Source organism: Ranitomeya variabilis, chromosome 4, assembly GCF_051348905.1.
Source record: "Ranitomeya variabilis isolate aRanVar5 chromosome 4, aRanVar5.hap1, whole genome shotgun sequence".
Lineage (NCBI taxonomy): Eukaryota > Metazoa > Chordata > Amphibia > Anura > Dendrobatidae > Ranitomeya > Ranitomeya variabilis.
Window position 1 is genome coordinate 306,642,631 of NC_135235.1, and position 15,816 is coordinate 306,658,446.

At 42.1% G+C, this 15,816-nt stretch overlaps 1 protein-coding gene across 1 annotated transcript in view; it reads right to left on the reverse strand.

Moving 5' to 3' along the window:
- DNAJC11 (DnaJ heat shock protein family (Hsp40) member C11) overlaps positions 1–15,816 on the reverse strand; it is a 172,862-nt gene that overhangs the window by 138,523 nt on the left and 18,523 nt on the right. The window lies entirely within an intron of this gene.

A 15,816-nucleotide genomic window follows, 5' to 3' on the forward strand; every position in this document is an offset into this window, starting at 1 on the left:
TCCACAGCCCTGGCAGAGGAGTGGATTTGGAGTCATGGAGTCGGAGCACATTTTGGTGGAGTCGTAGTCGGAGCCCATTTTGGTGGAGTCGTAGTTGGAGCCCATTTTGGTGGAGTTGGTGTCATGGAAATTAAGGAGACGGAGGTTTGGCTTACCGACTCCACAGCCCTGTTAAAAAGTAATTATCCAACCCTCAAAATAATATTGCCTTTTTTGTACCTTGACATTGTACTATCCTTATATTTCTCTGTCGAATCTGTGCATCATGTTCTGTGGTATGTGTTAAAGGGGGACCACTGAGACTCTTTTGCCCGGGGTCCACGAAAATATGGAACGGCCCTGACAAGGATGCTGACATTTTGTAAACCATCGGCCAATAGCAGTCGGCGGTCTACATATATTGAGAATGGTGGGGCAGGGAGCAAATATCCCTGCTCTATAACAGGATTCAATCGTGTTAAAAGTGGCGCCAGCCTGGAGACCCCGGGTGCCCACCCAGAACACTGCGGGAATAGCACTTCTGTAGGTCTTTGGCACTAGCAAAAGCCATGGCTATCTTTTTTTTTTTTTTTTTTTGTGTCCCCTAAGAATTTTACATCCAGTGCGACTGCCCCTGTGACTCCAATAATGCTAAGTCCACTGCCCAGTGGTGTCTGGCAGCAGCATATTTCACTTTTCCCATAGAGAACACATACACATTCAACAGCTACCTAATGCATTTTCGGAGCAAGTGTTTCTCACAAACACGTGTCTCTAGGCAGGAAAAATGCTGCATAAAATACACGTTAGTGGGTGTATTTGTGAGGCTGAAAACACTGCAAGAATTGACATATTGCCGATTTAAAACTGCAAGGAAAGATTAAGCAGTGTGTGCATCAGATATCATAACTCTCATTCACTTTGCCATTACAGTAAAACACTCGTTTTTTTGCAGCAAAAAAAAGCAATGTGTGAACAAGCCCTTGGAGCTACATTACAGCAGCCATTTTTAGCAAATATAGTTTGATAATTTAATTATAGTCATTTGACTTTATGGAAATGCACAAGGCCTGGCTCTTTCCTTTCGATTGTAATGCCAGTCAGCCAAATAACTGAATTTACGTTTAAGCCTGACAAATAGAGAGTAAAAAAAAACCCTACTGAAAACGTTTTTGTTTTTTTTTCCCCAAGCAACCCAATTAAGACTTGCACACACAACATTTTTTTAAAAACAATTACAACAGATTATTAATCCTAAACCAGAACCATTTAATGTGTGATTATCCATGAGCTGTAAAAAAAGAGAAAAGAAAAATATATAAAAAAATAAAACTTCCTGCATTCCCACATCCCCCTCTGCATTTCAGCTTATTGTCCAATTTAATATTAATGGTAAATACATGTATAGTGTCATCTGCCAGCGGGCGACAGCTAACACCCCGTAATAGAAGAGCTCGCCGCTGCATGTCATATTACATATTGCATGAGAAGGAACACAAGTCATCAGGCGGCTTCTCCAGGCAAGAACAAACATCTACAGCACCCAAATGCCTCGTTCCCTCACTCTGCAGCATCTATGGGAATAGGTTTATACAGCATTCCCCCCAAATTATCCAAATCCCCAGGCTGAGCCATGTGCAGTCTCTGTACTGCGGAGCTGTGTGCACTCCATGTACAGGACTGTATGATTGATAATAAAAAGCTCTGCAACCAGCTAGCATAATTTGCTTCCACTCTCTCTCACCATTCTCTAGACCTACATTACTTGTCAGTGAATACAGGGATTGCTATATATGTCCAGAGGCTGTAACTATATCTAGTCTAGACCAGTGAGGGAGAGCAGATCTTATAGCACTAATCACATGCCGCGCAGACCTCTCTCTAACATAATTGACTAACTCAGTAGTTAAAAACTAAACTTTTTTTCTTATTATTCACAGGCATTACAATACTAAGAACTTTTGCAATATACTCCATTACCTTATTTTGCTTACTTCTCTCCCAAACACTATGATGCAGCGATTTATTTATGAATTCCCAGCTTCCAGTTCTTTAGAAGAACCTTTTAACTGCTGCTCAGTAAGATCCACGCACTATATTCCAACAGCCTATGTACAGGACTTTCCCTGTCTGAGCTTCTGGGCTCTCCAGTCTGATACTTAAAGACGGGGAAATTCCCATACTGATTGTTTGCAAATATGATAATGTATACTGGCTGAGCAGCAGTTGAAAGCATCTTCTAAAAGAGCATGAACTGGCCATGAGAAACAGAACTGAAGAAAGGCGTTTGGGAGAGAAAGAGGTAAAATAAAGTAATAACATACCGTATATTACAAAAATGTAGAACTTTGAAATACCTGCAGGATCATTATTATTATTTTTTTTTTTTAAGTTTAATCCTTAATGTTATATTGGGTTCAGAAGGTTTAAAAAGGAAAACAGAGACATTATTTCTTTTTTTAATTTTGAGATGGTGAGGTCCAGATGTCTCACTGATCAGTCTGGTGAGGCTCCAGCAGAAAATGTTTTACAAGCCCTGGTCTAGACAATGTTCTAGGAGGTGACCAAATTGCATACTTGTTGTTAAAAAAAGGGATGCTTAAAATTATACTCAGTGCCACCCACTTTTGGGTGAGGCTTTACAGCAGCACTAGCCTGAATTTACCAGTCTGCTTCCAAAAAAAAAATAAAAAAATCGGTAGCAGTTGCACAAATCTCTCTCCTGTCCCGATAATTTTTTTACAATGCACTGCATGTGTAACGTATCAGTCAGGATTACCTCACAGAGGCTTGATAAAGTCCTCCGTAGGTTTTAGGCATAGGCTATCTCCACATTTGTATATTTAATTTCCCAGAGGAGCATTGCAAGGCTTAAAAGTCTCCTCGCCTTGGCATGGCAGGCTTGATATGTCACTCTCCGCAAGGAAAAATGATACCCCTTAGAAAACACTTTTCACGCCAGTTTCAAGTAGCTCCGCCAAAATAGGTGGAGCTGGGGAGGAGCCCGGGATGGGCGGGGTGAGGCTACACCCATCCGTTAAATTTATTAATAGTGTCCATGTTTCTTACTCTAATCATTTCTGGAGAGGAGCAAGGAGGTGCACGTCACTAATAAGATATGGCTTGCACCTCTCAACCAACTTGCCGGTCCGTATGCTGTAATACCCTTCAACTGCTCGTGCAACCGAGGACGCACATCCAGCTGAAGTAGGGGATGGTGTCAGCGGGCCTGAACTACAGCGCCATTTTATTGAAGACACTCTCCAATAAAATGGGGAAATAGAGCATTTTGTGGATGCACTGACTTCGGCGTCACACTGCGCAGGCGTCGAGGCTTCGGATAGAAGGTCACATCTCCAGTTATATTATAGATGTATATAGTCATTATATTATGATTAATCTTCAGTAATAGGAGAGCTCAATTTCTATAGGCGATTGTCGTCAAAGAAGCCGGGGCTCATATCGTTCTCATTGCTGCTCAATTAGCATTACACAACTATACCGGTCTCATTATTTCCAGTGTGCAGATCGTGTCGGCGACGTAGCGGTGAGCGTTAATACGGTAATTCTGCAACTTATTTATTCGGTGTGTCACAGCTGGTTAACTGCGGAAATAAGTCCTACAGAAAGCAGCTTCCTGGTATATTAACCATTAAAATATTGTTCTGGAAGAAATGCCTTAAAGCTCGCCATTTAATGCTGCTAATATATTGTCTTGTGGACAAGCATTTGAGAGGAAATCGCATCCGGCTATTAACAGGTTTGGAGTCGAACCAGAGAAGAGAGACATTCATTCCCAGAGTAAAGGTATGTGCTCACGACGCTTTAAGTATGCGGGCGAATCCGATGAGATTTCCAAAAGTAAGACGCTTCAGGAGATGTCGGAGGCTTTTTTTTCCCCCCCAAAGAGTTTTTTCTTCTTATTATTTTTTATTTTTTTATTTTTTTTTTTAAAGGTGGTTTCCATCAGTTTTTTAGGCTTCCCATTGATCTGCCTTTTAAAGCATGGAGCATTTTCAAAGCAGAAAACTTCGAAATGCTCCGCTCACTTCTTTTAACAACTTGGTCTCTACCTATTTGTGGACCCCATCTATGAGCACTAGCTTTGGAGGACCCAACTGTCCTTGCATTACATGGTTGACCGTTACCTTGAATCAGTCATGTAATACTTCGAATACCAAGAAGTCAGCTCTCCAGTGAGCAACTGATTACAAGAGCTACTTCTATTCATAACACAACCCCACTAAAGAGCATTGAAGAAGCACTCCCATCAAAAAAGGTATCCTCTTAATATATTGCAGTCACCATATTGTAAGTACTCAGTGCTGTACAATTGCTCATTTTGTCCTTCTACCCAGCTGATTCTTCTCTTTTCCATTAGGTCTATGACATCATGTGACTAAAAACTGACTAGCTGAATCCTTCTAAGCTCTATGTAGAAACAGGAGGTCAATTTTCCTTCTATAATTCACCAGTCACTGCAAAAGTCAATGGCAGGGGTCTGTAGGGACATGAAACTTTCTGTTTCTACGCAGAGCAGAGAAAAGAGAAGAATTAGCAGGGTAGAAAGGCAAAATGAGCAATTGTAAGTACATAGTGCTGTGTAATATGATGACTGCATATATTAAGAGGATAAAAACGTTGAAGGGAGGAGGAAGAGGGCTTCTTTAAAGGGAAAGACAATCAGGCAAAAAAAGAAAGCAGGACATTAACCACTGTGGTAGTAACAATGATCAAACAGCTTTGCGAAAAATAGAAACCAGTGAATACATTTGTTTTTCAAGAAAAATATGCAAGCACCCGGTTGCATTCAACTTGCTGCCTCCATTTTTGCTGAATATACAATTCATTTTGATTCTTGCACTTAAGAAAGGTTGTCCAAGACTTCTGAAACATACATGCACGTTTCACGGCTTTTTCTGCAGACATCACAGCCCGCATGCCTCACACGATGTCTGCAGCCGATCACTAGCCTCAGAGGTATACAGCCCCAGGCTGCTGAGGCCTATGACTGGCGGCAGTCATCACGTGGGTATACGGGCAGGGATTTCTGCAGCCAGTGTACACAAAAGCATCAGTAATGCGGCACTGGAACGGTCAGGAGTGAAAGGTGAATATATATTTTCTCATTATTTTACCAGTACTGCTGCCTGTGTGCAGGTTTTTCATCTTTTCAGACCACTCCTTTAATGTCTTAAAAATAAACAAAATATCAAGACATTAAAAAAATGTATACAATAGATCCTAATTTTAAACTTTAGATATTTTGCGTGTTTCAATACCCAATTCTGGGAATTTTCCTTTGTACAGAGATGCAAACAAAAGTCTAAAAAGTCTAAAAAAAAACAAAAAAAAAACACTTCCCTGCATTCCCACATCTGCCTCGCTGCTTCTGTTTATTGTCCAATTTAATATTTAATGGTAATACATGTATAATGTCATCTGCCAGCGGGCGACAGCTAACACCCCGTAATAGAAGAGCTCGACGCTGCATGTCATATTACATATTGCATGGGAACACAAGTCATCAGGCGGCTTCTTCAGGCAGGAACATAAACATCTACAGCACCCAAACGCCTCGTTCCTTCAATCTGCAGCATCTATGGGAATAGGTTTACAGAGAATTCCCCCAAATTATCCGAATCCCCAGGCTGAGCCATGTGCAGTGTCTGTACTGCGGAGCTGTGTGCACTCCATGTACTCACCATAAGGTTCTCCAGTGGAGGGGCGTATTGTGAGAATATACTAGGTCTGATAGAGCAGGCATGTAAAATATTGCCAACAGACTTCTACAAGTGCGTTATTGCAACTGAATATAACTCAGACTATATGGAGCTCTAATATAATACTACAGTGACATCAATGCGTTTTCTAAGATGGACAATCTCTCGCTATTTCAGGCAATGACATATTGCAAGAACCTCACCAAGACTGTAGATCTCTCAAAGCAGCTGGTGGTGCTGTATAGTCAAAGTGGTTCCGAGAGGTCAGAACAGGCTCATTAATCTTGGCGTTCTTAAGGATCAGAAAAAGGGTCTCAATTTTTCCAAAATCAGTGCCACTTTTGTGTATGGGCTATGTCTGGCATTGCAACCCATCCTCACTGACTAAGTGGTCATTGCACTTATAGGTAAGCTGACTTCAGTTGAAATAGTGGATGGTAAACCTGAAATCATTTTATATAAAATTACATTGTTTTACCCCCCAAAAAAATCACTCCAGAAGTGCCTTTCACAAGGTGTCCCCTCCTAACTTTTTGTCTTCTGTTTGTTGTCAAGTGTAATCAATCCGAAGCAGCAGAGTCACAATGGTGGATGAGCTACATGCCCATATAGATGGTCCTAGGAGGGTTGATCCTACTGATAGAATCACTTTCTCTCTTATCTGCCCAGTAGAGTACGACTGTTGGTCATTCTATCGATCATCGCTCGCCAGTCAATTCTATCCCTCGCTGCTTTTTTCAGCTCGCCAAGTCATTCCCAAGTCGCTCTTCATGGAGTCAATCCAACGGATTCTGGGCCACCTTCTTCCACCACTGACCGATCCAAGTATGACGCCATTCTCCAAGGACTAACTCTGCATAATGTGGCTAAAACGTTTATTTTTGTTTGGTTATCTTGGCTTCCAGGGACAGTTTTGGCTTGACAGGATTCCAAGACAGTTCTGTTGGTGACCCTTGCCGTCCATGGAATCCATAGATGTCTCCTCTAGCACCATGGTTCAAATGCATCAATTTTCTTCTGGTCAGTCATCATGAGTGTCCAGGTCATGCATCCTTATACTGCTACAGGGAAGATAACTGCGCTGACCAATCTGCATTGAGTAGCGAGGGTGATGTCTCTGCTCTTCCAGACCTTGTTCATGCCGACCATTGCATCCCATCCAAGTGCTATGCAGCGTTTCACTTCAGGTGTTTAGTCGCCATTGCAGATGATCTTGGAGCCAAGGAATAGGTAATAGTCAACCACTCCAACCTACTCGTTGTCGACCTTGATATTATCAGTTCTTGCTTTTGTCATGTTCTTTGTTTTCTTGACGTACAGATACAACCCAGATTTCTCAATCAATTCTTTAACCCTTAAATCAGGATTCCCGTTAATTACTGCAAAAAGAAGCAAAGAACGACCAAACGTTCAATGTGTGTCTCCCCTGCATAGCAGATACAGTAACCAAAAAGCATTTAAAAAAAATACAATTTGTCATCCATAAAACTAGATCTAAAGCGTCAAAAATGAAAAAGATATTGCTGATACAATGCAGAGAGACAAAAACGAAGAAACTAAAGTCCAACCAGGTCTGGTCATTGATGGGCTAAAAAACAAAAACAAAAAAAATTAGAACTCAAGAGTGTTTAGTGTTCCCGCTGGTAAAATGGGTAACCTTGGGTTCCCGTTACATGACACAATCTCAGGATGGTATTCATTACACGGTAATGCCGAGCCCATCGGCGGCGGCTCAATACGGAGAACTTCTTGATCACTGTTGGATGCTCGGCTACGCTTCTTATCAAATCTTGGTTGAAAAAGCGGTGTCTTGAAATATGGAACACAACACTAGTGGTCAAAGCTGTATGTTCTATGACTGTCTATCAATTATTGACATCTCAAGTCAGGTTGCTGTCTCGTGGCCCACCTTGGCCGCACCACACGGTTGCTACAAGTCATGTGATTAGTTCTTCTGTTCTTAGAGGTAAACAGGAGGTAAAAAATTGATCTTTGCCCATGAATAATTTCTTATTGGCCTTTCAACATCACCTCTGATGTGTTCATCAACCCAACACAAAAGCGGTCGTTATAACAGCCCGTGCTGCCGACAGCTCCCCTCATGCTCCGTCCTCTTGACACGTCTCTACCTTTTGTTTCTTCTGCCTCTAATCAGAGAACGCAAAGATACCAGCTGTAAAAATACATTACTTCTATCTTCATGCGCACAAGCTTTTCCAGAGAGAAGGCGGAAAAAAAAAAAAAAAGAGCAGAAAGTACAGCCAAATACATAAAAATGGATTACTTTCAGATTCATCATACCTTCAGATCTGAAATTGCTTTCAACATTCATAAACTTCACTATCATTTCCCACAAATTCTGCCTTTGAAGCACCATTTCCCACCAATTCAGCTTTCCGAGCAATGTTGGGAAAAAAAAAAAATGTATATGTGAAATCCTTATTTTAAATAGATTTTTTGTCTCGTACTTAGTAATGAAAAGACAATGATGGTAATTTGCATTTCCACTGCTCCGAATTCCAGGGTGGGATTATCGTAGTCTGCCGCGTGTTAACCACTTCATATCCAGCCTGGTGATTGTTTGTACCAAATGCTATGGTAATTATTTTTTTTTCTTCCCTCGTCTTCCATTATGAAATTAACATTTAGTTAAGTATAGATCATCTATTAGATAAGCAGCAGTACAAGTAACAGTTCGGCTCCCAAACAATAATTACTTTAAAAGGAGTCCACGCGTTTCACAGTAAAAAGCAGCAGTTTTGTGTGGTAGCCATTGGCCGAACACTTTTCACAGGTGAAACGCGTAAAATATTTCATGTGTAAAAAATAGACAGTCCACAACCACATTGTAGCACTTCCCGTTGTCATAAAAATGCTAATATCTCTTTAGTTAAAGGGGTTGTCCACAACTCGGACAGTCCTTTCTCAATTACAAAATTCCCCCACATACAATAAAAACACCTTACCCTCACCTCTGGCGTAGATGTCGTTTCAGAGAGATCAGTGGCGGGTCTCCCAGGGCTCACGTGACGTAATGTCACGTGAGCTTTGCAGCCAATCAGCAGTTGCTAATAGGCAACTTGCTTCTCACTTCCATCGGATGAAACCGACATCCAGAACAAGAGGTGCTGCAGAGAATGTCAACTTATGATCTGGTGACAGGTCCTCTTTAAAGGGACGATTTATATGTATAACCTAGATATTCACCTAACTGGACCACGAGTGTCACACAAGGGAGGGAGGTCTTCCATTGAGAATTCCATGGGCTTTAGTGGGGAGCCAATGCAGAGACACCACTCACCCAATTTCCAGGCCATCCTACACTGCCAACTACTGTAATACTTCCCCTTATGGGCAGAAGATGAAAAGGTCAGTTACCCTGAAACCATCTTAACATCAATTGTTCAGGCCATGCTAGTATTAAACTGCTGATGAAATAGAACATGTATAAGGGCATGCTAGAAAAATAGGGGGAAATCTTCGGCATAAAATTTATCAGGAGAGACTTAAAGAGAACCGGTCATCATGATTTAACCTGTTAAAGTAAAGGTATGACCATGATGGCCCTGTTGTACTGATTTAATGGATACCTGTGGCAAAAAAAAAGTCAGCATCCTGGTTCTTGTTTTATTCACCTTAGACGTTTTGGTGCAATAGCCTCTTTGTGTATAGGGGCGAAACTATGGGCGGGACTGTGGATAGGGTCTTCGGCTCTGCCGCGGTCCCTCTGCATTTGTATGAGCCTCCTTTTTTAATTTTGCGCTAGCCGCAGTGTTCCCGAAATCCGGTCCTCAAGAGCCACCAACATGTCATGTTTTCAGGATTTCCTTAGTATTGCACAGGTGATAATTGCATCACCTGGACAAGCAATCATTCAATCACCTGTGCATTGCTAAGGAAATCCTGAAAACATGACCTGTTGGTGGCTCTTGAGGACCGGAGTTGGGGAACACTGGTGGTGCTCGCACACATTCATGTCCCAACGGTCTCCTGTAAAATGACGACAGAGGTGGTGCATGTTCAGATTAACCTCCGGTGGTTTCCAGCATACTGGCACAGGAGGCAGTGCATGCTCAGATTAACCTCCGGTGGTTTCCAGCATACTGGCACAGGAGGCAGCGCATGCTCAGATTAAATTCCGGTGGTTTCCAGCATACTGCCACAGGAGGCAGCGCATGCTCAGATTAACCTCCGGTGGTTTCCAGCAAAATGGCACAGGAGACAGCGCATGCTCAGATTAAATTCCGGTGGTTTCCAGCATACTGCCACAGGAGGCAGCGCATGCTCAGATTAACCTCCAGTGGTTTCCAGCAAAATGGCACAGGAGGCAGCGCTTGCTCAGATTAACCTCCGGTGGTTTCCAGCATACTGGCACAGGAGGCAGCGCATGCTCAGATTAACCACCGGTGGTTTCCAGCAAAATGGCACAGGAGGCAGCGCATGCTCAGATTAACCTCCGGTGGTTTCCAGCATACTGGCACAGGAGGCAGCGCATGCTCAGATTAAACTCTGGTGGTTTCCAGCAAAATGGCACAGGAGGCAGTGCATGCTCAGATTAACCACCGGTGGTTTCCAACATACTGGCACAGGAGGCAACGCGTGCTCATATTAAACTCTGGTGGTTTCCAGCAAAATGGCACAGGAGGTAGCGCATGCTCAGATTAACCTTATGGTCTCCAGAAAAATGGCGCTGCACGTGCATATCGAGATCTCCGGTGGCATTCTGCTGGAGAACGCTGGGACATCGCAAAGGCGATGATAGTGAATTTTTTTATTTTATTTTTTAAAAAAGGAGGACCATACAAATGCAGAGGGGCTATGGCAGAGCCGAAGACCCTACCCACAGCCCCTCCCCGATGCACAATGAAGCTATTTCACCAACTCTTCTAAAGTGAATTAAACAAGAATTAGGTTACGGATTTTTCCACTACAGGTATCTATTAAATCAGTATAACAGGTCCATTATGGCTATACATTTACTTTAACAGGTTAAATGGTTTAGACCGGTTTTCTTCCAACATCTGCTGGCCAGCGTGTATGAGCAGCAGGTATCGCGCACCTGTCGTATTCTTAAGATTAAGGTATTGTGCACCTGCCACATGTGAGTGAGCAGATATTCAATGTGGAAGTGAGCGGACCAAGTCAGCCTTGACCCACAACAAAGCGATGGGATAACAAAATTCTAAAAAAAAAGTTGTGGTAATACAAAAACAAGGTACCAGTATGCTTCTTATGTCTCTACTGTGCTAAACTAGTAAAACAACTACACAAAGTCGGCATTGTAATAGTATACAAGTTGACATGCTATTTATACTGGATACATGAATGCTGAATAATTAAAAAAATAATAAAAATATATATTTTATCAATTCCTCAAAACAAAACCAAGACATTTTATATAAAACACATAAGTAACCCAAAATGGTGTTATTAAAAAATACAATTCATCCGCAAGAATCAATATTGCTCGGTCGACTGCCAAATAAGTTATGACTCTCAAAAGGCGGGAATACAATTTTTTTTTTTTTTTTTAAGTTTTCAAGTTACATAGATCAATACTGGTTGGGGTTAAATTTGTCATATTGGTAACCTAAAATAAAAAGATGGATGGAGTGGTCTTTTCCTGGTTTAGGTGCCATCTTTCTCTAAGCCACGTGGAGCCACTATGTGCACATTATTTTTTTTTTTTTGCTTGGGTTTAAAATAAATCTTGATGGCTTTTAACATTTCTAGAAAGTACAGGACAGTAGTTATTATTTCATGGATTTTGCAGCGGATTTTTGAATCATGTCCCAGGTCTTGTTTTATACTTGTATGTGTCCTGAGAGATATCGTCAATGTGAAAAGCCTCCTTCGCAAACCGCAGGCTCAATGCATCAAGTGCCTGATATTCCAAAGAAAACATTAAGATGATAGAGCGGCAGGTGTAGAGATAAGTGGTTTCATTTGCAACGACTCGAGACAGCAAACACATCAACATTACTCAGCTCTTATGCAAGGTAAGCAGCGGGGAAACTATGCTAGGCTGGTAAATGGCCGGCCCGGGTCAGAATCTGCCCATTCGGCACATGCAGCGGCTCCAGGTGTCAGGACAGAAATGACACTGACGAAACAAAGGCGCAGGTTTTGAACGATTTACGTAGGGCTTTTTATTAAAACCCTAAACCATGTGGCCAAGTGATAAGATTCACCCAAGGATCAAATTAATGAAGATCATGCACCTGGACCATCACTGATCGTCCACAATGATTGTGAAAAAGCCACTGTATACAATCTTACGTCCTTGCCGAAACTAAAAAGTTGACGATCGCGTAAAGGTCGTCTGACTGCAACACCTACTTGTACATATCACGCCACTATCAGAGAGAGAGGATAGGCCAGATGGCAGTATTTCCACCAGTGCACCATTACAATTTCTGCTCCGTTTATCGAAGTTGCAAATATCGTATCGTCTGCAGTGTAAGACACGTCATTTTCCATCCAGATTAAATTTAGAAATATATTATATTTATCTAGGACATATACTGGGAAGACGGCAGGCAGCCCAAGGTAAAGTGAAGATTCTCCGCTCCGAGTTCAGCACGACGAATATAAAAGATAAATTGAGAAAAAAGGAAACAGTCAGGACTGACAATAAAAAAAAAAAAAAAAAAAAAACACACCATCGGAGCTGTGACAGGAAGCAAGAAAGCAAAACAGGCCCATATGATGCCAGAGTGACCTTGGGCGAGTCTTTATCTTCTAAGCCTTAGGCCTGTTTCACACTTCAGTCTTTTTGTTTCCGTCAAAATCCGTCGTTTTGTGAAAAAAAAACGGATCCAGCAAATGTTGCTGCTGGATCCGTTTTTTTTCGCATAGACTTGCATTAGCAACGGATTGTGACAGATGGCCTTCTGTTTTATCCATGGTTTAACGGAACCATCATAAATTCTGTGTCTGTCGCCCGGAGACAACGGACATAGTAACGTTTTTTGTGTACGTCGAAAAATCGGACAGCGACGGATCCTGCGCTGTCCGTCGTTGGCTCTAATGGAAGCCTATGGACGCAGGATCCGTTGCTGTCCGTCAAAAGACAGAATCCAGCGACAGATTCCGTTTTTTGAAACTGAGCATGCGTAGAAGGATTTCTAATTCCTGTAATTTAACCCATTTTTCCATTCAGAAAAAATTCTCTCTCTTGAATTTTGTTTCTTTGAATTCCAGCAGCTGCTTCTACAGATCCGTCAAACAAACGGATCCAGTGTATGTTTTTTACAATCTGCACAGGATCTGTCTGTTCAACACTTTGACTGATTGTGATTGATTCTATAAAACTGATGTGTGAAAGAGGCCTTAAGGTACCGTCACACTCAGCGAAGCTGCAGCGATATAGACAACGAGCCGATCGCTGGAGCTTCGCTGTTTAGGTCGCTGTAGAGACGTCAAACACAGCAGCTCCAGAACGATGCAGGAGCGATCCTGTGACGTAACGGTGACTCACTTATCGTTCTCACAGGTCGTTACCTCCATGTAATACATTGCTGGCATCGTTGCTTTTGATGTCAAACACGACGATACACGCCGACCTGACGACGAAATAAAGTTCTGGACTTCTAGCTCCGACCAGCGATATCACAGCGGGATCCAGATCGCTGCTGCGTGTCAAACACAACGAGATCGCTATCCAGGACGCTGCAACGTCACGGATCGTTGTCGTTCTCGTTGAAAAGTTGCTGAGTGTGACAGTACCTTTAGGCCAAAGGAATAAGATCATAAGCTCAGCTGGGAAGGGGTGGTGTGTGACCCAAGAGTGTGCACATCACCGACATGGCAGAAGTGTGACATCCCGAACATCAGCAGTGGAGCCTCCCTAATCCTATACTCATAATATCATCTCATTCACCACTGTACTGTAAATATTATACAGAGGCAGCAGATAATAATAATAATAATCTTTATTTATATAGCGCCAACATATTCCGCAGCACTTTACAATTAAGCGGGGACTTATACAGACAAATTCAATACAAGGTGAGACAATTTAAACAGTGACATTAGGAGTGAGGACTCTGCTCGCGAGCTTACAATCTACAAGGAAATGGGGGGACACAATAGGTGAAAAGTGCTTGTTATTTCAGGTCTGGCAATTATAATACATAGGGATTTTCATACAAAGCTGCATGATCCAGTCATCAGCCCGTGTGTTTAAGTGCAATAGTCAAGTATCAAGTGCAGTTATCGTGTGCATGGAGGGTGTGGAGACAGATGAATAGTAGGGTGCAGATTCAGAGTGATATTTGGAAGGAGGGAACAGGGCAAAGTTAGTTTACTGAGTCGTTGATGTGGTAGGCTTGTTTGAAGAGATGGGTTTTTAGAGCGCGCTTGAATAGGTCGGGGCTAGGTATCAGTCTGATCGTCTGGGGAAGTGCATTCCAGAGAGCTGGCGCAGCACGAGAGAAGTCTTGTAGACGGAGGTGCGAGGTTCGGATTACGGGGGATGTTAGCCTTAGGTCATTTGTAGAACAGAGGGCACGTGTAGGGCAATAGACAGAGATGAGAGAGGAGATATAAGGCGGTGCAGATAAATATGTGGGAACAACGTAATATCTCAGAGCACGGCATCTTAACTGTTCTAGGTATATATACTGCACAAAAAGGACGGGAAAAACTGTAATTACATTTTTACTTGTCATTGTTTCTGAATTTCAATTCTGTTGGTGGAATCACTTTGTACACACAACTCTTAAGTACTGATTTCCAGCCTTTATTATACTTCAGTGCACTCATTCGTTAGTGTAGTCAATATGTCTAAATATTACATTACTTATCATGTAATCATCCTTCCTTGAGTAATACTCCAGAGCTGCACTCACTTTTCTGCTGGTGGAGTCACTGTGTACATTATTATTATTATTTATTTATATAGCACCATTAATTCCATGGTGCTGTACATGAGAAAGGGGTTACATCCAGGGTTATAAATATTGTTTACAGTAAACAAGTTTACAGTGACAGACTGGTACAGAGGGGAGAGGACCCTGTCCTTGCGGACTTACATTCTATGGTACATACATTACATTACTGATCCTGTACTGATCCTGAGTTACATCCTGTATTATACCCCAGAGCTGCACTCACTATTCTGCTGGTGCAGTCACTGTGTACATACATTACATTACTGATCCTGTACTGATCCTGAGTTACATCCTGTATTATACCCCAGAGCTGCACTCACTATTCTGCTGGTGCAGCCACTGTGTACATACATTTCATTACTGATCCTGGACTGATCCTGAGTTACATCCTGTATTATGCTCCAGAGCTGCACTCACAATTCTGCTGGTGCAGTCACTGTGTACAGACATTACATTACTTATCCTGTACTGAACCTGAGTTACATCCTGTATTATACCCCAGAGCTGCACTCACTATTCTGCTGGGGCAGTCACTGTGTACATACATTACTGATCCTGAGTTACATCCTGTATTATACTCCAGAGCTGCACTCACTATTCTGCTGGTGCAGTCATTGTGTACATACATTACATTACTGATCCTGTACTGATCCTGAGTTACATCCTGTATTATACCCCAGAGCTGCACTCACTATTCTGCTGGTGCAGTCACTGTGTACATACATTACTGATCCTGAGTTAATCCTGTATTATACTCCAGAGCTGCACTCACTATTCTGCTGATGCAGTCACTGTGTACATACATTACATTACTGATCCTGTACTGATCCTGAGTTACATCCTGTATTATACCCCAGAGCTGCACTCACTATTCTGCTGGTGCAGTCACTGTGTACATACATTACTGATCCTGAGTTACATCCTGTATTATACTCCAGAGCTGCACTCACTATTCTGCTGGTGCAGTCACTGTGTACATACATTACATTACTGATCCTGTGCTGATCCTGAGTTACATTCTGTATTATACTCCAGAGCTGCACTCACTATTCTGCTGAATGCTATGGAGTCACATTTTGTATTATACTGCTGGTTGCTATTGGAATCATGCTTTCAAAATTCCTACAATGCATGGTCTATGCAAAGAACAAAGCTCTGTATCAGAAAAAAAAAAAAGCTACAACTACCAAAAAGATACCATACGTCTGAGCAGGAAGTAC